Source organism: Cornus florida, unplaced genomic scaffold (genome assembly GCF_030987335.1).
Source record: "Cornus florida cultivar Cherokee Brave unplaced genomic scaffold, ASM3098733v1 CherokeeBrave_3.0.0_Hap2_Chr03, whole genome shotgun sequence".
NCBI lineage: Eukaryota > Viridiplantae > Streptophyta > Magnoliopsida > Cornales > Cornaceae > Cornus > Cornus florida.
This window is the reverse complement of record NW_026775573.1, coordinates 34018747-34045232: the sequence shown is the minus strand read 5'-3', so window position 1 is coordinate 34045232 and position 26486 is coordinate 34018747. Positions and strand designations below refer to the sequence as shown.

General features: G+C 34.3%; 1 pseudogene; it reads left to right on the top strand.

Annotated features, from left to right (window-relative positions):
* The first annotated feature begins 2 nt into the window (after positions 1-2).
* LOC132301411 (disease resistance protein RPV1-like) lies at positions 3-25563 on the top strand (annotated as a pseudogene).
* Positions 25564-26486: the final 923 nt, after the last annotated feature.

Genomic DNA, 26486 nt, shown 5'->3' with positions numbered 1-26486 from the left:
AGATGGAGTGTTTGAAAATACTCCTTGCAGACAGAGTTCGCACAAATCAATCACCCTCCATGACTAGTGGGGTAAGATCATGGCCTTCACACTTGAGGGATTGGCTATTGGGACCAAGAAGAAGTCCAGAATCAATCAGCTTTTCAATGTGTGCTTTACCACGCTCATTATCAAGGTTGAGTCTTGCTGGCTGCAACCTATCAGATGATTCTATTCCAAAGGATTTTGGAAGCCTATCCCTGTTGCAGAACTTGGATCTAAGTGGAAATCTAATCTGTAGCATACCACAGTGTTGGGAAACGTGCTAGTTTTAAAAACTTTTCGAGGGATTTTGATTCATAGATCTTGATTCATTACGTAGAGACAAGTTTTATGCAAAAATAAAAATATGATGTATCATTCAATTAACAGATTGAATACTTACATCAAAGGTCTGAGTAAACCTTTAAAACTTTCCTCTAAAGTGAATGTTCTCACTTATTGTAGATCCCTTAGCAAGATGCATTCTTCTTGGATCTCCATCTTCTTGGTAATTGTTTTGCCTTTAGGAATCACTCATAAGCCTCCATGAATGACCTTGGAAAACTAGGCTTGTGGGAGCCTCCATTAGATGAGAACATAAACCCTAATTTTCTAGAGAGAGAAAATATATATTCCTTTTTCCTTCTACCAAAAATCACCCCCTAAAATATATATAGACCATGTATATTTATAGGCAACATAAAAATAAAGAAAAGGAAATAACAAATCCTTCTCCATCTCTAATTCATATGTCTCAAATCTAATATGATTCCAATATCAAGTTGGGCTATGAGTGAGAATCCATTGGGCCTATTATTTTATTGGCTACAATGAATTAATAATTGACCCGGTGCATGGACCCAATTCAATTAATTCATAAATTAATTTCTACTCCACTAAAAGAAATTAATTGAACTCCAATTAAATAATAAATAACCTCTAAGTCAATATTGCACTTTGACCCCTCTATGCATAATTAGTTATCGGATAAATAAAGCCATCAATCCGACTACTTAATTAATATATCTATTTTGGTCCCTCTGATTATTTCTGGCTCGATCACAATAAAATATTTGTTTGACAAAAATAATAATTTAAATAAATAAATATTTAATAAATCATTTTGTCTAAAAACACACTAAGGCCTTCGAATTTACTTTGTGATCAACCATAATCAATACAAAATAAATACAAGTAGCAATGATGCAAATATTGAAAATATAACCCTCTAACTATTAATTACATAACTACCCAAAGTGTCGGTCTAAGGATCCCGAAGAATCCGCCGAACAAATCAAAGTAATTATTAATTAATAAAAGAGTCTATACTTTTCTCATGCTTAAGAGTCAAATACCATGACGGTGATAGGGAGTAATTGCATACGACGGCTCTCGCAATATATCTCAACCTAACGCGGATCCAGTTCAAGTCTTAATTAATTATGAGTCCATCCATAATTACTGACTATGAACAATTTATAATTACTATTTATATATCATGCATTGATTGCCATCACATACATATATATAAATATTTCTTGTAATTACATAAACACTATCAATTTCATAGTGAATCGAAACATAATACATTGAATTCACCAATTATATAAATCATAAATATTTCAGATATGTCAGGAACATATGTCACTATAATCCAGATAGGAATTTGCTATGCCAGGGCATATAAATCCCAACAGCTCCCACTTGCCCTCGTAGCCAATTCAAATTGCACCTAACTCCAATGTTATCCAGATGATGATCAAAATTATTGATCAGTGACACCTTTGATAATAGATCAACAAAGTTGTGTTCCAATGCAATGTTCTAACTACAAGTGCATTTTCTTGCCGGACAATATCATGTAGAATATGATACTTCCTCTCAGTGTATCTTGTTCCTCTATGGAACCTTGGGTCATTGGTTTGGATTACTTCTGCACTATTGTCACAACATAGCTCAATAGGCAGGCTAGTATACTCCACAACCTCTAAATCAGTGAGATCAAACTAATAGGCTTCCTTTGCCGCCTTTAAGGCTGCAATATATTCCACCTACAGGTTTGAGTCAGCAGTTGAAATCTGCTTAACAATCTACCAACTGATCTCCCTTCCATTAAGTGAACATACACTAAGTCATGAACCTCATAGTATCTACTTCTGATTGAAAATCAGAACTAGCATACCTGACTAGGACCATATCATCACATCCATAAATGAATATGATATCATTGGTTCTCCTTAGGTACTTAATGATATTTTTCACAATAAACCAGTTGTCAAGTCCAGTATTGGACTGATCTCTACTGACTATCCCTACTATGTAGCGGATGTCCTGTTTGGTATAGACCATGGCATATATGAGACTCTCATATGCCGAAACATATTGTTCCAGTCTCATTTGCTCAATCTCCTTTGATAGTCTTGAAAAACTACTTACTAGAGAGAGCCATCCATATCAATAAAGCAATAACTCATTCTTTGAGTTATGCATACCAAACCTGGTCAAAACTTTATCAATGTAGGATTATAAAGATAAGCCTATTTTCCTTTTAACCTGATCTTGCAAAAGCTTGATCCTAGGAATCTAGCTTACATCCTGAAAATCCTTCATTTAAAAGTAATTGAACAACTACCTCTTTATTGATGACAAAACTTCCACATCATTCTAAATGAGTAGGATGTCATCAATATATATAGAATTAGAAAAATAATGGCATTCCCTTGTACACTCATGATTTATTCACTAAGAAATCTTCTGGTATCTTTTTGTAGATTAACTTGCCTTCCATAGGAATCACCCTACTAGAAAGTTCTACAAGATCCCAAAATTTATTAGAATACATAGATTCCAACTCTGATTTCATAGTAACTCACCAAAACGATCTGTATCCACATCGGTTCACGCTTCCGTGTAGCTTACTGGGTCCAACTCATGTTTAACAGGGATGTCCATAATGGTCTCACCTAAAAACATGATTCTGTCGAATTGGATGATAATCCTCCCACTACATCAATGTACCGATGCAGAAATTGATGATGTTAATGCATTAATAGGGAATTCATATATTATTCTCAATTTCTATAATAAGTGTGTTCACATTTGGTACATCTGGTACTTATACCATATTCTCTAACATTATGCTACTAGGTATATAATTCATAATATGATCCTCCTATAGATAAACAGTGAGTGTAAACAATCAACTTTTATCATTGAGATCATAAAATAATCAATTCTCGTGACTTTTAGAGTAGCTATCAAATCTATCATGCGTACGATCTGTTTCCAACTTACTTGTCCATATCAAGCGCACATGTGCAAGACTACCCTATATGTGCATATGAGTCAAACTAATATTTAGAAAAAAACACAGCTCAACGGTATCCTTGAGACAGACTAAGATGGAATGCAGTTCATAATGCGCATCGATGTCATTAACGCTAAACTCTTAAATGAAAGAGATAATGTAGCATAGCTGATCATAGATCTAACCATGTTAAGTGGAATTCTGTTATTCCTATTTGACACCTAAATACATTTAGCGTCAATTGCGGAAAACTGGTACATAATACCCTCATTGACCATATAGTCTTTGCACTATCCCAAGAAATACTCATACCCTCGATCAGATCGAAATGTCTTGATAAGTTTGCCTAATATGTGTTCCACATCAGTCTTAACCTTCTCAGAAAATACCAAGAGTTTAAGACTTGTGTTGCATCAGATAAACTTATCCAAAACATGAGTAATCTTGCTTGGATGTTCATAAGACCACACGTGTCAGTGTGTACCGACTCCAATTGTCCTTTATGTCTATTTTATCTGGCTGATTAAGCCCTAAGAGTTATCTATCCTTCAAAACAGGGTTCACAAGTTTGGTTTAGGCTCCCCTGCCTCACTAGGTAATTAACCTTCTTTGACCAATCTTTGAATCTTATTTTGATTGATAACAACCCAAAAATAGACATTAAAAATACAATGAGTCAGGAATAATAATTTTTCTCTTAACATTCAATCTAGAAGATGCAACATTAGTTTTTACATCCTGCAAATCTTAAGAGTTTGTGATTATAGTATATTAACCATCTTTCAATGCACCAGAAGCAATCGCATATCTATTCAATTTTATAAAACCAGTTTTACAAAATAACAACACAGTTTTTATAAACCAAAAGTGAAATAAGAATGAAATTGCGTTTCACTTCTGTGTATAAAGATAGTTTTCTAATACTAATATCCTCATACTCTCTAATTTCAGATGTAATACTCCCACTGACTTAACTACAACCTTGGCATCAGGTCAAAAGATAAATATATATCCATATCATCAAGGCTTCTGGATTCCTGAAATCCTTACAATAAATTGCAAACATGTTTAGTGGCTCCAGAATCTATCCATCAGGAATTAATAGACGCAACCACATAACATGGCTCAATGATTAAATATATATTTCCTTATGCCACGTCATTGCTTAAACAGTTCGTCCTTTAGTGTTTTAGTTAGCGACAAAAGAAACAGTTTTCTTCGCCCTCAACATACACTGCCTTATTCCTTTTAACCTTTTTGAATACCCATGTTTTGTGCTAGTCTAGTCCTATTATCATCCTTCTTCTTTGCTTTGCCCGTCCACTTGGGCCTAGAAGAAGATGGTATAGACTAGGTTAGATTGATAGGAACGCCCATACTCTTGATTATCCCTTCATCTGTTACCAATTCTATAAGAATATCAGCTAGTGTGAACTCAAACTGATTCCTTATTTAGTTCACTCTAACAGAGTCGAACGAGTTTGGTAACAAGGCAATAATCATGTTAACTTGAAACTTACCACCCAAGTCAGCCTTATTGATCTCCAGCTAATTTTCAAATAATAAACAATCATTTTCCAAAATTCGATTTCATACTGGAGTTCCTTAGGCTATCTTGATGGTGTTCAAGTCTGATATAGTACGTAGGCATACGCCCTATCTAATCTCACCAAAACATTATATTGACATTTAACATGATGTTTAAAGAAAATAAAATAATGTAAATGTTAGCTTTGGAGCATATTCGAGATAAACTCTAGAATATTGCACCAATTCATCTCATTTGCCTTATTTCACTTATTCAAAGCATTAATGTTCTCTTGGGTATCTTAAAGTAAAAGGATTAGGTTTTAGGAGTAGTAAATACATTTGTACCACCACGTTGTGAATAAAATATCTAAATTCCTTTTCTCAGTCAATATTAATGAGATCCAGTTACATTGAATATGTAAGCAAGCAGATAAACTGGATTAGACATAATTAATCTGAATATAAATGCATTCATACAATATGCAAGGTGAATTATTAATACTGTCATGCATATTTAAAACTAAAATGAGCTTGTTCACCACATAATACAATAAATCTCAATCGAACAAGAGATCATTATTATTATTGGTGAACAATCCCTTTTAATTAATGCGGGTCCCTCAACTCTGTAGCATAATAAATTAACCAATCAATATGTCAATAACTTATCCTGTTGGAGGAGTTCATTATTACTATTATTGAGATTTATTTGCTATTAGGCGAACACTTCCATTAAAATAATAATATGTGGGTCCCTTAACCACTGCATGAAAAATCGAATAACCAATACGCCAATAACTTATTCGGTTGGCGAAATTCATTATTGTTATTGGCGGGCAAATCCCATCATTTCCATATCTCTTAAGACAATGCCTTGTCTATTATATGAAATGATTCCCGATTTAATTTAGCCTTTCTAAAATCACCTAGTGTAGACCACTTCGTTGGGAAGCTAACACTATTGATTTTAGATTGAGTGTATAACGTTATTAAAGCTCTAATGAAAAATAAAATATTAAATATATTGTCATTATAATCTAGACTCTTTAAATCATGCGTAGGGCCTTGTTTTTAAAGATCTAATTACAATGAACATTTAACATTTTTAGTTTCATGAGACAACCATTCTTGTAATATTAAGACTCTTCAAATCATGCGTGGGGCCTTATTTTTTAAGATCTAATTACAATAGTTTTAATAGCGAAGGCCATGGGGCAATATATAAAAATCCCCGCTCCCACTCAATTTTTAGTCATCCATAATTAGGGTTTTCATTTTATTCAAATACATGATATGATGCATGCAAAACGTCTTGATTTTAATCCAATTAAATTTAGAAAATATTTGGACTTTAAATGATTCACTAATATTTAATTTGAGGCACACTTCAAAAATAATTTACAAAAATAATTTTTCGTTTCCCAATAAGTGCCCTCTAATTAATTAGTAATGAAATCCAATTAATTTTCATAATTTAACTAATATAAATCAAGCCATTTAAATAAATATCATGGATCCAATGCATGAATAATAATTAATTAACAATTATATATTCCATGCATTTCATACATCGCATAAATAAATAAATGACAGATAAAGCAAATAAAATGGCCAATGGAATCAGCTTTTAACATTTAACTACTCTAACTATCGCGGGAAGATCATCCATCGGCTTGCAAACACCCACATAAGGCTGGTACGCACCAGGAGAAGCAAAACACCGCTTGGAACGCGCTTGGAGGGCCCCACACGCGCTCACACGCGCCTGGGGCATGCTGCAGGCGAAGGCACACCCCCCCACGCGCTGGCACGCACCTGGGGCGCGTGGGACCCGCCCCCACGCGCTGGCACGCGCGTGGGGCGCGCGGGACGCGCCTCCACGGGCCTGCACGCGCGTGGAGGCCATACCACCTTGGCTGGCGCGTGCAATGCACGCGCCAGCATATCTCACCTCCTGGCGCGTGTTCCTCACGCACCAGGCTCACCCTACATGCACCACATCTGATCCCAGCCTCCTCCGACGCCTCTTCTCGCCGCCGGCGATGCTCCGGTCACCGAAAAAACGCCGAAAAATTTCAGAAAAATTCCCAGAAAATTAAATTAAGCCCAAAAAAATTCCAGAAAAATTCCAAAAAATTCGAAAAAATTCCAGAAAATCATTGAAGCATAATTTAACCCTTTTGGACCTTCCTGAAACTTCATAGCATCCTTTGATGAATATTACATGGCTTTAAAAATATTTACAACTTGAAATACAATGGGAAAAATAAATTACATCATTGAACTTTCAAACGGCTAAATCAAAGCCTTAATTACATTCATCCAAAGATAAAATTACATTAATTTAACCTATAAGCTTCATCCATGGCCCAACCATACATCATCATTCATTCACAATTATTCATACATTATCATATATCAATATATATCAACATATTAAATAATACATCAACATACATCAATAAATAAATATATATGCATATCAAAATTGGATCCATGAATGATGAATTTTGATAAAAACATGATCTCTAGTAATGAATCAAACCATGCTCTGATACCAGTGTTGGGAAACGTGCTAGTTTTAAAAACTTTTCGAGGGATTTTGATTCATAGATCTTGATTCATTACGTAGAGACAAGTTTTATGCAAAAATAAAAATATGATGTATCATTCAATTAACAGATTGAATACTTACATCAAAGGTCTGAGTAAACCTTTAAAACTTTCCTCTAAAGTGAATGTTCTCACTTATTGTAGATCCCTTAGCAAGATGCCTTCTTCTTGGATCTCCATCTTCTTGGTAATTGTTTTGCCTTTAGGAATCACTCATAAGCCTCCATGAATGACCTTGGAAAACTAGGCTTGTGGGAGCCTCCATTAGATGAGAATATAAACCCTAATTTTCTAGAGAGAGAAAATATATATTCCTTTTTCCTTCTACCAAAAATCACCCCCTAAAATATACATAGACCATGTATATTTATAGGCAACATAAAAATAAAGAAAAGGAAATAACAAATCCTTCTCCATCTCTAATTCATATGTCTTAAATCTAATATGATTCCAATATCAAGTTGGGCTATGAGTGAGAATCCATTGGGCCTATTATTTTATTGGCTACAATGAATTAATAATTGGCCCGGTGCATGGACCCAATTCAATTAATTCATAAATTAATTTCTACTCCACTAAAAGAAATTAATTGAACTCCAATTAAATAATAAATAACCTCTAAGTCAATATTGCACTTTGACCCCTCTATGCATAATTAGTTATCGGATAAATAAAGCCATCAATCCGACTACTTAATTAATATATCTATTTTGGTCCCTCTGATTATTTTTGGCTCGATCACAATAAAACATTTGTTTGACAAAAATAATAATTTAAATAAATAAATATATAATAAATCATTTTGTCTAAAAACACACGAAGGCCTTCGAATTTACTTTGTGATCAACCATAATCAATACAAAATAAATACAAGTAGCAATGATGCAAATATTGAAATATAACCCTCTAACTATTAATTACATAACTACCCAAAGTGTCGGTCTAAGGATCCCGAAGAATCCGCCGAACAAATCAAAATAATTATTAATTAATAAAAGAGTCTATACTTTTCTCATGCTTAAGAGTCAAATGCCATGACGGTGATAGGGAGTAATTGCATACGACGGCTCTAGCAATATATCTCAACCTAACGCGGATCCAGTTCAAGTCTTAATTAATTATGAGTCCATCCATAATTACTGACTATGAACAATTTATAATTACTATTTATATATCATGCATTGATTGCCATCACATACATATATATAAATATTTCTTGTAATTACATGAACACTATCAATTTTATAGTGAATCGAAACATAATACATTGAATTCACCAATTATATAAATCATAAATATTTCAGATATGTCAGGAACATATGTCACTATAATCCAGATAGGAATTTGCTATGCAAGGGCATATAAATCCCAACACACAGAGCATCAAGTGTCTCACTATGCTCCACAGACTCGAGCTAAACAAATGCCCAAAACTCCAGTTACTTCCAGAGCTTCCAATGAGTTTAAGGTCGTTGGGGTTACGCGAGTGCAGGTCATTGGAAATGATAACAAATCTACCAAACCTGTTGAATTCACTGTTTTTGTATACCTATTATTGTGACAAACTAGGTGAGGTTCAGGGGTTGTTCAAATTAGCACCCATTGGAAACTTTGATGAAGTGATGATGAGCAATTTGGGTTTGACCAACTTGGAATTCCTGAGAAATATAGAAGTTTCTTTGTTCAACCTTGTGACGGTAACGGAAAGAAAAGTTCCCCTCCAGGTGAGTGTTTTTTTTTTTTTTTTTTTTTTTTTTCTCTCTCTCTCTCTTTCTCTCTCACACACACACTCATATTTGTAAGAGTTAAAAATTGTGGTTTTCATGCTGTAGGGACTGTCATTTAAAATTTTGTATCTTTTTTTTTATTTTAAGTATTCACTGTCATTTAAAATTTTATCTTATTTTAAATGACTTTTATCTTTTGAAGTAATCAATTGCATTATTTATACACACTCTTCACTCTTTAAATCAACAAAATCTTCCGACCCAAATTTGGCTAGGTGTGGGCGTGCCATAACCAATTGACTTGGTTTAGATCTGGTCAATTTGAGTCTCTTTTAGAGAGAGTATAAATCAACCTTTGTGTGGAAGTGTTCAATTTGAGTCTCTTTTAGAGAAAGTATAAATCAACCTTTGTGAAAGTGTTCCTAAAAACAGGAACGAATTTCAAGTAAAATAGAAAGAGAAACTGAAATTATTAATTCGTCACAAATTAACAATTTAACATCAAGTTGAACATGGTGTTAAAACTTTATTACATTAATTCATTCATTTATTAATCTATTCTAGGATTCCAACAGAATTTACGTAGTCATCATTGTAGCTTCCAAACAAAAAAAAAAAATCCATCATATAATTTGTTGTTAGAATTTTTATTTTTTATTTTAATTATTATTAGATTTCTTAATTCATTTGGGCACCACCTAAAAACTCAGACGAATTCAACTCTTCAATCGCTTGTCACGTTCTTATACAATTCAGCTCCAAACAACATTTTAAAAAACGAAGTTAAAAATGGTGCTTTACTAAAACATCAAGAGGATATAATTAGTCCTCGAAACAACCTAATGTACCATTCATTGTATATGTATGTGTGTGTATACAGAGAAACAATGACCTTGTCACAATACCAAGGAATAAATTACCTTTAGGGTGACATTTACAACCTCTGTAAATCCTCCTCTACTTTGATCCGGTAGAGTGCGCGCGAGAAAAGGTAGGTTTTAAGACAGATTAAATATGTATGTGTGTTTATGTGTATATAGAGAGAGATCATATTTCAAAAGGGATCAATATATATATATATATATATGCATACATAATCAGTCAGTCATTGTCATGTCTTTCACCTTAGAAGCAGGAACAAGGCATTGTGTTTGCAGTTTTGACGAGAGCATTTGGAGCTGCAAATGTATGCGATACATTTCATTTCTATAATTCATTGACATGCCACTCCAGATACAAGAAATAAATGAATCATTTGAGGTTCAGTGGATTCAATCCCAATGAAAAGTCAAGGCCAGACAACTAGATCATAAATTGATATCAACACATAGGAACATACACGCATAATTAGCAATTGGGCTAAATGAAAATTTTGATTGTATTCATGCCCAATGAATTGGATGGACTCAAAATCTTGCAAGTGCATGTTGTGGGCTATTAAAATCCGATCGCCATCTATATTTGATTTTATAAATTCCAATGTTTAATTTCAACCTCAGAGACACCAGACTCTCTCTTCCAACTCCCCAAGGTAACTAAACTTCATTAGATCATGATCACCACTAAAAAAATAATTCAATTAACATTCAATTACAAACATGTGTGTTAAATGAAGAAATCCTAATATAAAAAATTAGGGTCAACATATACAAACATTATTCCCGTAAGCTTGTGTTGTTTTATTATTATTAATTAAAATATAAGTGACAAATCATAACGTGGTGTCTAAATATGGGCCATCTAAGAATTTTACTTAAATAAAGAGAATATATAATCTCAATTTCTTGTAAGAATTTGAAATAAATATAGAGATAAAAGTGACACATCTACCATGGTTCTACAATACACGCCTACCTAAAAATATATTTAATTCTTGAATGACCTAAAAAGCAAATGAGGAAAGTTGATTAGTCTTCACACTATTCCAGTCAAGTCAAGTTGTTCTGCACTGTTCCAGTCAAGTCAAGTTCCTGTTAATGAGAGAACAGCCTTGAAGTTTTGCGAAATGGTCACTTTTTCTAGTGCATTTGAGAGGAAGAAATTGCCTGGAAGTTTGGCGAAGACTTATTAGATGATGCCATTTAGAATTGGCGGATTGGCCTTCAATGTAAAATCAAAGTTTGTGGATCCCACCAATGTGTCTTTCCTTCCTTTTCCCTTCACACTTTCCCTTCTCTCTCGCTCCACCATTTTTTTTTTTTATTTTCTCTCTCTCTCTCTCTTCATCACTCACCGCAACAAATTCAATCTTTTCGTGGAGTGATCAATTACAATTGACTTGACTAGAATAGTGTGAGAATTATAGGTCATGTTAAAGTTTAGTGGACTTGTACATAAAAAAAACCTGGTGTAATTAGTTAAATTAAAATTATTATTTGTTTGGATATCCAACCACTTTTAAAATTTTTTGAAAGGTAGCTCAATTAGATACTATTTGATTCAGAGACCTTGTATCTAGTTTTTCTATAAATATAAAACTTCATAAGATAATTTGCTTCATTTCTTTCTAGTTTATTGACTAGACTGTATCATTAAGATTAGAGATGCTATATGTTTTCTAAGTACTCCATCCTTTATGTGTTGTTTATTGTTGGTCATTCCAAACGTTACACACATGCATTTCCTGTCTTTTTAACCCGATAAAAGAATATAATAAATAATTTGAAAGAATCCCAAGTATTTCCTTACACTTGTTTTTAATTTATTAGTATAAGCATATAGCCTTAAACTTGTTTTTAATGTACTATACTAATAGTATAAGCATATAGCCTTAAATTTGTTTTTATGCTTATTTGTTTCGTGGTCTTTTTCAAGTAAATTATATATATATATTTTTTGGTGTTTGATAAAGATTTAGGTTAAAGTTGAGGTAGAAACCTAGTTCGGCTAATAAAATGACTTGCCAATAATTGATAGGTAAGTTATTTTTGTTAATTTTTAATATTTTTTTTCTTCGTAAATATTTTATGACAACCAAATATTAGAAAATAAAAAATATATTTTTTGAAAAATATTTTACATCCAAACAAAGGGGCTTTTATAGTTTATGCACTAGAGTAATAGTAAAAGCATATTGATAATGATAAAAATAATAGGCAACTCAAAGTCAAAAGAGAAATAAGATAAGGGTAAGGGATTTATCTTATCCAAAATCTATATGAAATCATAAAAAATATCTGGTTACCATATGTAACCAGAGTTACCATTCTTGTAAGAAGGGAACGATATCATCTTGGATCAGGGAGAATCTCGCTTCAACAACTACTACCATTAACGCTTCTATAAAAGAAAGGATCAGTCAACCTAAAAAGGTACGCCATAAATTTTATATGTAATCCTTATCGGATATTAAATCGTCAAATACTAACTTGATCGTCGGAGTGCACTCGGCCGGCACCACGCCGGTCAGCACTTTTTTTGTCTTGCAGGAATCGTCACGGTCTCCAGAGCATGGAGATTTTTGGCATCAACAGTTGGCGCCGTCTGTGGGAATGTATATTAGTCCCAACAAATCATGGTTCATACAAGGGAAATCTACGACAAAACTTAAAAGCAATTCAGTCCCTTTACAATCTCGCTTTCTCTAAAAGAAAGAGAACAGTTCATAGATTGCATACAGTTGCTCAATCCGGTAAAATTGCTGGAAAGCGCCGCCCGACCGCTAGCAGTTGTTTCATCATCGCTGTTAACCGGGTAAGTTTCATGCATTACGTGTATATCAAAATATATGTGTATACTTCCTCACATGATTTAAAGAGAAACAATTTTTTATGTGTTTCCAATTGTCTGTAAAATATTGTTCACCTACATAATGATGTAGTTCACCTAGGGACCCTTCGATACAATACTACGCTTTGCAGGTACTGTTCACAAAAAAAAAAAAAAAAAACTGTGAGTACTATTCACATGAATAGTACCCACGGGTACTGTTCACGGGGTGTAAAAAATAAAAAAATAAAAATTTTGTGAGCACCCGCGGAATAGTACCGCGGGTACTGTTCACAGGGTTTAAAAAAAAAAAAAAAAGTCTCTTATTCTAAAGAACAATAGTTAGCTCCATTGATGATTTTGGTCCTATGATGCTCAATGATAAGTTTTTGCCTTAATTGTACCAATTCTGATATATATATAAATATGTATATATATTATCCGTTCAAACTGTACATCTGTCTTTTTATTTTTGCTTTGCTAACTTTGCAAATAGAAAGAGAACATTAATGTTCCTTGTGCGTGAAAGGCAAGCTTGGGAATGGGGGCAGAAAGTTAACCTCTTTTATTAAAGACACGAGCTCACGAAACTCTGGAAAATCAGTTACTCACAAGGATGAACCTCCCATATTAAAAGGATAAGTTCATGAAGCTCATAATTGCCATTCCCCGTATTATAAGGGATTGATATAAAAACGCGTCGTACTATAAGGGCCCGAGCTGAATGAAGCTCGTAATTGTTGTCCTCCGTATTAAAAGGGGTCGAAATCAACTTGTAAAATATACTTCCCTTTTTAAAGGGTGAGCTGAGTGAAGCTCGTAAAATATATTTTTCTTTTTAAAGGGCGAGTTGAATGAAGTTCGTAATTACCATCCCCATATTATAAGGGATTGATATAAAAGTGCCCCGTACTATAAGGGCCCGAGCTGAATGAAGCTCATAATTGTTGTCCTCCGTATTAAAAGGGGTTGAAATCAACTTGTAAAATATACTTCCCTTTTTAAAGGGCGAGCTCGTAAAATATATTTTCCTTTTTAAGGGGCGAGCTAAGTAAAGCTTGTAAATATACTTCCTTTTTTTTTTTAAAAGGTAAGCTCATTCAGCTTAAGAAAGCCTACTCCCTCAGCTTATGAAGTTCGGGCAAATCTTAAGAGAACAACCAAAAAAAGTTCGCCCAACAAGGGTTAACTTAAAAGGAGATTGATTTATGCCAAAGAGACGTCACTCAAAAAAACACTTTTGACATTCTCGATACTTGACAAGCAAGCACGAGAATGAGGGGCAACTGATAAGGATAAAAATAATAGGCAACTCAAAGTCAAAAGAGAAATAAGATAAGGGTAAGGGATTTATCTTACCCAAAATCTATATGAAATCATAAAAAATATCTGGTTACCATATGTAACCAGAGTTACCATTCTTGTAAGAAGGGAACGATATCATCTTTGATCAGGGAGAATCTCGCTTCAAGAACTACTACCATTAATGCTTCTATAAAAGAAAAGGATCAGTCAACCTAAAAAGGTACACCATAAATTTTATATGTAATCCTTATCGGATATTAAATTGTCAAATACTAACTTGACCGTCGGAGTGCACTCGGCCGGCACCACGCCGGTCATCACTTTTTTTGTCTTACAGGAATCGTCACGGTCTCCAGAGCATGGAGATTTTTGGCATCAACACATATAGTCTTAAACTTGTTTTTTAGGTTCATTTGTTTCATCAATTTTGGAAATTACATAATCTCTTAAAACCATAAACCTGAAAAACAAATACAATTGTCCTTTTTCAGGTAAATTATATATTTTTATTTTTTGGTTTTTGGTAGAGTTCTTGGTTGAAATTGAGGTTGAGGCCTGATCTAGCGAATAAAATAACCTGTAAAAAATTGATAAATAAGTTATTTTGTTAACTTTTAGTATTTATTTTATTTTATTTCTTTGGGGCAATATACTAGTAAAATTTTGATGCTATTTTGCATATATTTTTCATTCTGTCTAGACTAATACCACACCCCTACAGTATGCATAAAAAAATTGTAGCGAAATATCATATCACATCATCCTTCTTAACTTGGTCTTAAGATAATAATAATAATAATAATAATAATACCTTAACCTAATTAACTCTGTACATATTCTCTTTTCAATTCTTGATTTTGCTAAGGTCAGGAAGGACCAGGATCACCTCCAGTCCCACAGTAGCCCATTTCCTCCTTTTTGTGTCAATGAACAGTAGTTACTAAGGTGGGTAAAAATATTTATTTGTTTTATACACAATTTCCATATATATATATATATATATATATATATATATATATATATATATATATATATGTATACACTGTTTACGAATACTCTTTCTTCTTCCCTCCCTTAGTTTCGGCAACCCCTATTTTCTTCTCTCCCAAAATATTGATTTTGACAAAATCCCGCTATTTCAGCAACCCAGATTTTGATTTCTTTCCAAAATATTGTTTCTTTCCAAAATATTTCAGCAACCCATTGCCGTTTGCATGGAGATTTGGAACGCGAGAAGGACCATTGATTTGTTTCCATAAATTCAGATGCCAGTCCAGATGTTTGGGATGTTGCTTTCTTTCCAAAATATTTCAGCAACCCAGATTTTGCCGTTTGCGTGGAGATTTGGAATGCGAGAAGGACCATTGATTTGTTTCCAAAATATTGTTTCTTTCCAAAATATTTTAGCAACCCATAAATTTCTCCATTCATTTGTTTCCATAAATTTTTACTTCTTTTTCTTCGTATACGAGGTCATTTTATTCCAAATTAACATAACAATATTAGAACAGAGCAACATCTGGACTGGTATGGTTTTTTTGTTTAATTATTTGTGTACTGCACAATATCCCAAATAGTTTATAATTTAAGTCAATATAAGTTGTACAACAACATCCCAACATAATCCTAATAGATTATTTGTATATAACAACTCAACAGTTTGTAATTTAAGTTAGTGTAAATTGTACATAACATCCTAACATAATCCTACTTAACATTCCAAGCAATACGTATTTTGTATCCCAAGGAGTACTAACTATATTTCATGCTTATGTTATACATAAAATCCCAACAAAATTCTACTAAAAAGAGTGCGAACCAGTGATGTTTGTGCTCTTTAATCAGATAAGAAAAAACAGATCAAAAATCGAGATTTATATGAATAAAGCTTAGATCTATGGATGATACTCTGGAGTTTTTGCATAATATTCACATAATACTCTAATGAAATTACATGGGTTTTAGGAGTGTGTTTGGATTTTGAAGTGAAGTTTTGAAATTCAAAAGTTACTATGAGTCCTTGGAGAGTCCATTAATGGAAGCTGATGATGCTTTTAGAGAGAGAAAGGAAGAAGATGACATTTTGAAAAAAGACAAGTGTATTTTAGATACAATATTTAAATGTGTTTATATATATGGAATACAATATTCAAAGCTTATATATATAAAATACAAGGGTGGTGAAAATTTAGTTACCCAAGATTTTTAATTGATGTGGCCAATTCTCCTCCATTTATTTCAAAATGGTGGAACTGACATACTGTGTGACTGGAGGTGATTTTCACCCGGGTCAAGAATTGTCCCACCTGGAATAGCGTATTATCAATGTTTGGTTGCCCACTTGCAGGAAAGCTTGCCCTGTGAATCCTACCAATGGCTCTTTCCTTTTCTCTCCACACCTTTTAACAGTATCATTTTATTTATTATTATTTTTTTTAATGATAAATCAAACACACATATTTTTTTGTCCACGCCAGGGCTCAAATTTCTCCCCTTTTCTTTAAAGATGGAGAGATTATATCATTGGGGCAAAGGCCCTTTGGTCAAGAACTGTCATATTTACAGGCTGGCGGATAAGCATATTGTAATTGTATTACGCCTTTCACAACGGTCCCATTGAGAATAGCATATTATCAATGTTTGGTTGCCCAGTTGCAGGGAAGCTTTCCCTGTGGATCCCACCAATGGTTCTTTCCTTTCCTTTCCTCCCCCTTTTATCATTTGACACTTGGCCTTCTCTCTCACACTCCTTTTTTGTGTCTCTCGTCTCTCTTCATCAGTGAGCAGAACAAATTCAATCTTTTAGTGGAGTGATCAATCCAGTTCTTGGGGTGGGGGGGGGGGGGGGATGTTTTGCTAATTATAGGTAACCTTTACAATAGAAAACCCTTTGTTCAATATTTCAAGTTTATTACATGGATCATTAATCAATTTTTATTTTGTATGTTCTGTTTGTGTTTAATTTGTTACTATAAGTGTTTGCATTCATGAAAAAAGCTGAAACTACATATAGATGTGTAACCTGAATAAAACTAGGCACTGGGTTTGGTTTCTTTGTTATTGATGTCTTGGTATATCTGTCTTTCTCTGTCAGATCAACTATCCAATTTGTTCTACAAGTTTAAGCTAGTAGGAATTAACCATGCATAAATTTATAATAAGCTTGGAAAGCAAATAAGTATGATTAAAACTGAATATATAAGTTTAGATTAATAAAGATCGAAGGTCAAGAAATGCCAAAAGAATTTTTGTTACCTAGGCTCAATTCTTTAATTGGAGGAAAGATTGAAAATGATGTTGTTCAAGTCGAAGAGTGCTTATGGTGTATTATGTGATAAACTCAGACTATATATATAAAGTTGAAAGGAAATTCTTTAGCTAAATTTGTGTTTCCATTTAACCCTTGCCTCATGTATAATTCATTAAAGCATCTCCCTTTTTAGCATTTTCCTTATGTACTTCGGTTCATATATAGGATTTGATTGACTTTGCCTATTTGATTACATAATATTATTGATTTAATTTTTTTGACCTTACCCAAATACTGGTTATCTGTACAAATTGCATATATCCCTTGTTCATTGATCTCTTAGAGCCTTGTTCAGTGGCCGTTATGGGAGCCCGAGAAGCCTCCTCAACTCAATGTTCTTATCACGTGTTCTTGAGTTTTAGAGGCGAAGATACTCGGAATACCTTTACTGATCACCTTTACGCGGCTCTACTCCATGCAGGAATACGCACATTTAGGGATGAAGAGGGAATAGAGAGAGGATGGAATATCAACTTAGAACTAAATAAGGCAATCCAAGAGTTGAGAATTTCAATAATTGTCTTCTCAAAGACTATGCATCGTCAAGATGGTGTCTTGATGAGCTTTTGAATATCCTTGAGCGCAAGAAGACTGTTGGTCATATGATTCTGCCTGTCTTCTATCATGTGGATCCATCCCATATAAGAAAGCAAACAGGGAGTTTTGCACATGCATTTACTATACATGAAGAACAATTTAACGTAGAGACAGAAGAAAAAAAAGAGGCGGGGTTGGACAAGATAAAGAGGTGGAAGGCAGCTCTGAGAGAAGTTGCAGATTTGGCAGGAATGGTTATAATAGATGGGTAATTTCCTTGAATTGTTAGTAGTGTTGATTGAATATTTTCAATTTATGTAATACCCCTAATTTTAAAAGGATAGTCTCGGCATTTTTAATATTTATTGTATTGCATTTTTCTTTATTTTATTGTCTTAATCGCATTTTTATTTATTTTATTTCATTTGTTTAAATTGGTTATATGTGCATTATTTGGTTTAATTAATTGCTTAATGGTTTATTTGTTTAATCAGTCATGTTACTTAATATGTTTTTGGTAACTGTTTATATAATTTTATTTATTTATTTAATTGTGTTTATTTAATTATTTAATCAATTTTATTTAATGGAAATTTAAATTTAAGGGAATTTAGTTTTCTGGTTCTTTACGTGAATTTAGGGTTGCAATTTTACATAAGGTGGCCGACGTAGGTATTTATCTTAGGTCGGTTTATGGGCCGAGATGGGCTCTGGCTTTAAGGTTACATGGATTAGGGTTTAATCACTAAGCCTATAAGTATGTGTGTCACGGTGGTTTAGGGTTTGAAAAGAATTAAACGTAATTTCTGTAAACACAACAGAGACCGTGGGATACAGAGGGAGAATAGAGAGAGATAGGAGAGGAAGGATAGGTGGAAGCAAGGTAGAAGGAACGTGGGTTTGTGGAACAGCAGTGGGGAAATTGAACGGGTAATACAATATTATTATAGAACATTGATAGAATAGTTTATTCTCCGATACAATTACATGGATTATTACTGGATTTTATTTGCTAGATTGTTAAGATTCCTTCTGCAAGTATTGGATGGTGGTTTTTGGTCTGTAAATTATTGAACTGTTATGTATGTTGTAATTTACATGGATATGGAGGATGGTATGTACCGGTATGGGACGGTGACATACTAGGGACGGTTTAGCTCAAAACGCATAAACCTAACCTAATGGATTAATGGAATGGATTGAAAGATATCGAATCCTAATTGTGGCTAAGTCAGATCAGCTGTAACCAAGTTGGATGACTTCATGGATTAACAGATGGTAGTTAAGTCATATCCACTGAATAAGTTGAGTGACTAACTAGTTGGTTTATTGTAGGTTAGTTTAATAAATAGTTGAACTGCTTACCCTGGATTTGGATGGACTTTATATATATGTTTATGGTACCACGAGTTGAGTTTGAGTCTCAGACTCGTTGGTTAGGGTGCGTATATGCAGTGGATGCGTAGCTGGTTATAATAGATTGAGGTGTACCCTGTTAGGTCTAGGTACTCATGCCCACCTTTGGGTGCGTATTCGCATGTTGCCTTCTATTCAGGTTGAGACCCCTATTATAGACTAGTGAATGTCCCTTAGTGTGGATATATTTATACGTATGGACTAGATAGATATCGTGAGGTGTCTAAGGTGTATCTGCGTATCGGGTCACTGTATGGATTGCAGTTAGATTAGAACTTGCTCGTGGGTCTGACCCACTCCTTTATTATTCTCTTCAGGTACAGGACGGTTCCAGCCTTAGAGCTTGATCGTGCTTGTCGAGGACAGTCTCACCTTCATCTGATTACGTAGGACTTCTCTCGATATTTCTAGCATTATCTATTTTCAGTTGAACTTTTGGTTAGGGGTCCATCAGTGGATTCCCAAGTTGTAACCTTGAAGTTTTGGAGGATTGGAGTTTCACTTTTTAGTTGTACATGGAGGATTTTATAATTAATGTTTCTTTCAGTTTTATTCTATCTTTTTTGTTCTTTTTGTCATCTGTGTTCGTTTTAAAATACTTTAATTGTTTGATATTCCCTCGGGTTTGGGCCTGGGCCTGATCAACCCGTGTCTCGAATCCGAGGGGTATCACAATTTATTCATGCCAATAGATGCTAATTTTACTCATTATCAGCATTATTTCTTAATGGTAAAGTCTTAAACTAGTTGAAATGTATTGAAACATTATTAGTACTATAGTACTATCTATATATCATTTATCAAAATATTTTATGAATTTATATATATACTTTTAGCCAAATTATCGACAAATATGAAAGTTTGACACCATCCAAAACTGATAGAATAAGTCAAGTAGGCACAGAAGATTTGCTATTCAATATGCGATATGATGAGCGCTGAAAAGTGCGTATTTAAACCCCTTAAGCTTAGGCATTCTAGTACCTTTATCTATCTTACTTTACCGTTTTAGATTGATTTCGTATTATTTTCATTTTCAGGCATTTATCTCAAAAATAAGCTAACTCAGCCAAATAAGAGTAGAAATGAAACAATTCTGGGATAAATCAAAGAAAGGAGCCAAGTGGAAGCAAAAGGAAGAAAAAAGTGGAAATTAACATCTTCGATCGATCTTAGATCAAAGTTCGATCGATCCAACATGATCGATCTCAGCACTTCAAGATGGATCAAAACCATGATGACATTTTCAGAGATCTCAAAGTTGATCGATCCAACATCATTCTTCGATTGATCGAACTACTTTGTCCTTATCTAAATGATTGATCTTATCTAGTTGTACCACCCTACCAACCGCTTTTGTCATTTTCCCAAATATATCTTCAAAATATCTCAAATTTGTCTTTATCCAAAAAGTGCCACCATTGAAGATCGATCCAGCCTAAGTTCGATAGATCTTAGCCAAGTTCGATCGATCCAAGTCCAGGGTTCGATCGATCGAACTTCCTCCGGTGCAAAAAAGTTAAATTTCCAGCTCATTGAAAATTGTCCTTTATCTAATCATTGGGGAATATTTTGTGCACGACCCCATCTCATTTTGGGTGTCATTTGACCTACCTATATAAGGATAAGGATTACTTTTTATACCATACCATACCATATCACATCATATCATCTCTTGGAGAGCAAGCTTAGAGGAGGAGGAGGCTAGAGACACAATTGGAGACTTTTCATCATCCAAGGAGCAAATCTCTACCATGGAGTTAGCCCTTGAGGGTTGGAGAAGCACTACCATGAGTGGCTCCTCTTGGGGCTAGAGTTAGCCCCAAGCATGCTTTCTACATCTTGATTTTGTGTATTATTGAGGGATTAGTGTTGTAATACATGTTTTGGCACTTATATATATATAGATCTTGTTTATTCAATGATTTATGTGATTAAATGCTTCCTATTGATCATTTCATTATATCCATATGTCTATGTATGCTAGAATAGATGTTCATGTGTTTGTCTCTATTTCTTGTGTTATTGATGCATGTCTATGTGCATTAATACCGTAAATCTAGAGATTGTCAAAACATTGTACTTAATGGAATGCTCTTGTAATTTTCTAGATGGTCCATACTCATTTCTTGATAGATTGTGCCTCTCCTTTAGCTTAATTAGTTTAATTTCATGTCTTTAGTTTAATTGTAGTGTAGTGGTAGCATAGTTGTTAGATGGGAGGACAATCCATGCTTGTTATTTGATGTTCCATACTTTTGAATGCAAGAAGCATATGTCTCTAATATTGTGGTGTTTTTGGCTTATGAGCTTAATGAAAGGATTAATGACTTGCTAGATATATTGTGCTTTTCACATGCTATTTAGACAATATATACTTAATTGTTAGATATATTGTGCTTTTCACATGTTGATTAGACAATGTATACTTAATTGGTCACCCTTGCTAGTTGAATTAACCAAACACACACTCACACACACCAATATTGCAACACACATTTCCCTCATTAGTCAATTGTTAAGGGTGTAGAAAAGTATTGTTTGGTGGTGACTTCTAAACCCCAAGATCTCTCTCTCTCTTACTCTTTATTGCATTAAATTATTTAATTTAATTTGCTCTCTAATTTAATCAACCAACCAACTATTTGTTTGATCATTCGACCTACTAACCCTAATAGAGATTCCACAACCAAATTCGACTCCAATCCCTTGGGACGATCCCTACTCACCCTTGCTACGTTAGTAGTAGTGTTGGTAGTGGTTTTTATAAATTTAAATTTGACCTAAAAGGCTTTTCTTGAACCACACATTCAATACATCAATTTTGGCGTATAGGAACAGCCATCGTCACGATATATAAATGGGATGTAATATTACTGTCCTATTTATGATTTCTGGTATAGTGGTTTCCAAATACTGGATGTTGAGTCTATAAACTTATTTTACGAGACTGCTTAGATTTGACTAAGAATCTGAATTTATCGATGTTCTCGAACATTGATATAGAGATTTGATGATAAGAATAAGAAGACTTCTATTCAAACGGTTTGAAATTGGACAAAAGAAAAGATGGACAGAATATGAAAGGGCTAAAATGACTAAATGAATGACGACTAGAGGTGTGTGAAGGTTACAATTAAGTATAATACAAATTATAAACATTTCTGGAATTAAGATACAAAGAAATATAATAGGGTATGAGTTTAAAGTGCTTCAGTAACTCTGAGAATAAATTCAGCAGTTACAAAAATTCTGGAAATAAGTAGAAGAAGCCAAAAGAATGGAAAGAGGATTGTGGACAACATATATCCCTTTTCATAACTTTCTTATCTGACTTGGAGCTTGAACTTTGTGAACATGCTCTTGTTTTTTTTTTTTTTCATATATATTTAACACAACCTATGTTATTCTATCAATTTGAGATTTTCATATTACTAGGCAGTCTATACGTTTGTATATGAGCAGTAATGGTCAAAATTGAACACCACATAATTTGTATTATATTATTTTTGTTATCATCAATTGTTGTTACATTTTAATAGATGATGTTTTCAATGTGCTTTATCCATTTTCATTGCATTTTGTAGGCAGGAGGCAAGTTTTATTCAAAAAATTGTGAAAGAAATTGGGAACAAATTGAATAGTGTTTGTCCATATCTAGATGGAATAGATTCTCATGTAGAAGACATTAATTTGTGGATACAAGATGGATCGGCTGATGTTGGCATAGTGACAATATGTGGAATTGGTGGGATTAGGAAGACAACAATCACCAAAATTGTGTATAACCTAAACTTCAACAGATTTGATGGTAGCAGCTTCCTTGCAAATGTTAGAGAATTTTCAGAACAACCCAATGGTTTGGTTAGTTTACAGAAACAACTTCTTTTAGATATTCTAAAGGGGAGAAAAGAAAAAATTAGCAGTGTTGATGAAGGAATCATCAAGATTAGAGATGCGATTTGCTGTAAAAGAGTTTTAATTGTTCTTGATGATGTGGATCAATCGGACCAATTAAATGCAGTACTCACTATGCGAGATTGGTTTTATCCAGGAAGTAAAATTATCATAACAACTAGACATGAGCAATTGCTAAAGGAACGTGAACTCTATAAGATGCACAAAGTTAAGGAATTAAACGATGGTGAATCATTTCAGCTCTTCTGTTGGCATGCCTTTGGACAAGACCATCCCATTGAAGTTTACATGGAGACGTCAAAAATGGTCGTATAGTATTGCGGAGGGCTTCCTTTAGCACTTCAATTGCTGAGTTCTTCCCTATCTGGCAGACCTGTAGATGTGTGGTAAAACGCATTAAACAAATTGAAATTTATTCCTGACAGTCAGATCCTAAAGAAACTAAAAATAAGCTTTGATTCTTTACAAGATGACCATGACAGAAATTTATTCCTCGATACTGCTTGTTTCTTTATTAGAAAGGATAAAAAATTCGCAATTACAATACTAGATGGATGTGGTTCCTACACAAAAGTTGGGATTCAAAATCTCACTGATAGATGCCTCATAACTATCGATGACAATAACAAGTTGACAATGCATCAGTTACTTCGGGATATGGGGAGAGAAATCATACGCCAAGAATCACCCAAGGACCCTGGAAAACGCAGCAGATTGTGGCATCACAAGGACGCCTTCAGCGTATTAGATGACAGAACTGTAAAAAATATGCTTCTCATGATGTCTATCTGTATATTTTTTAGTTGGTGTGCTTACTTTTCATGTCCTCTTATCAGGGAACAGATTCCATTGAGGGCTTTATCCTCAACTTCAATGCATCTAAGGAAGATCGGTCCAGCAAGAAATTCTTTGGTTTAGATGATGTGAAAAGACACCATTCAGAAGATTTTCTTGACAAACCAACATTACTTTTTGAAAGCAATTCATTGAAACAGCAACGTCTAGGCTTCTTCTCTTGGCTCCCCATAAACTCTGCATCAACCAGATTGCATTCCACATCAAATGAAGTAGATTTTCAAATTGACGCATTTTCAATGATGTGCAAATTAAGGCTACTCGAGCTGAATAACACAAGGATCATAGGAGACTATGAAGAATTCCCTAGAAAGTTAAGATAGTTGTGTTGGCGTGGGTTCCCATTTGAATCTATACCCAGTGGCCTCCATTTGGAGAGTCTGGTTGCCCTTGACATGCGCAATAGTAGCTTGAAACAAGCTTGGAATTGAAAAAAGGTCTGAATTAATATTTAATATTCATATAAACAAATTTCTAAATGAGCAATTGCGTGGTGCATTGGTAAAATGCTTAGGTTGTCAAGTGTGTTATGCTAATATTTTTACTTTTTTATACAGTTGCTCAGATCATTAAAAATCCTCAATCTCAGTCATTCCCGTGGTCTTATCAATACGCCCGACTTCTCACAAGTCAACAATCTTGAAAGATTGATTCTTAAAAATTGCATAAATTTGATTGAGATTCATGAATCAATTGGGGAATTAGGGAGATTAGTTCTGTTGAATCTAAAAGGTTGCAAAAATCTTCGGAAGCTTCCATCGAAAATTGGCCAGCGAAAATCTCTTGAAATACTCATTCTATCTGGTTGTTTAAAGCTCGAGAAGTGGCCTGAAGAGCTGGTCAAGATGGAATCTTGGAAAATGCTCATTGTAGACGGAAGTGGCATAAATCAATTACCCTCCATGACTACTGGGGTAAGATCATGGCTTTTGCACTTCCGGGATTTTTTATTAGGACCAAGAAGAAGTCCAGAAGCGATACGCTTTTCATCGTGTTCTTTACCACGCTCATTAACAGTCTTGAGTCTTGCTGGCTGCAACCTATCAAATGATGCCATTCTGAATGATCTTGGCAGCCTATCCCTGTTGCAGCGGTTGGATCTAAGTGAAAATCCAATCCGTAGCCTTCCAGAGAGCATCAAGTGGCTTACTATGCTCCAGGTACTCAAGCTAGTAAAGTGCACAACACTCCAGTTACTTCCAGAGCTTCCAATGAGTTTAATGGAGTTTGGATTTATCCATATGCAGTTCATTGGAAATGATAACAAATCTACCAAGCCTGTTGAATTCACTGGATGTGATTTTACATGGATGTGACGAACTAACTGAGGTTCAGAGATTGTTCAGGTTAGAACCCATTGGAAACTTTGATGAAGTAATGATCAGCAATTTGGGCTTGTCCAACTTGGAATTCCTGAGAAATATTGAAGTGCTCTTTCAATAACATGACGCTTACTAAAAGAAAAGTTCCCATCCAGGTGAGCTCTCTCTCTCTATCTCTCTCTCTCTCATGTGGATATATAAGAGTAAAAAATTATAATATTCATGTTGTAGGGACTGTATGAATTCGGTATATTTAGCACTTTTCTCCTGGTAGTGAAGTTCGAGGCTGGTTCAGCATGAAGACCATGGAATCTGTAAAATGTTTTAAGGTATCTTCACTTCCTAATGTCAAGATCCAATGCTTGAATGTATATGTTGTCTATTCATATTCCGATGATCCGAATAAGCGTTGGGATGCGTTTCACATTAAAGTGTGTAATAGGACAAAGGATCTGAAGTGGATATATAGTCCTACATTCGTAGGCTTTCCAGATGATGACGTTAAAGACATGGTTTGGTTAAGCCATTGGAAGTTTGGGAATCAATTGGAAGCTGGCGATGAAGTGGATGTTCCAGTGGTTTTGAGGGAGGAGCATAAGCTAAAGGAGTTTGGAATTCATGTTGTGTTTGAGGAAGAAGAAAAGGGTACCCCATACAACACCTATCCTTCTTGTCAAAATGTTAATAACACAGATTTGTCGGTGTATCAGGCGAGGACAGGTGCATACTTCCTCAGTCATGTTCATTTTGGCTTCCATGCAGGCATGGTAAGAAGAAGTTTTTTCGACCAGGTTTGGTGCGACTTATTATTTGATGATGACTTTGAAAGGCGTGGTTTCAACTCACGACTTATCAGTATCTTTGCGACTTATTTTTCGACCAGGTTTGGGGCAGGGAATGTATGAATGTGGTATATT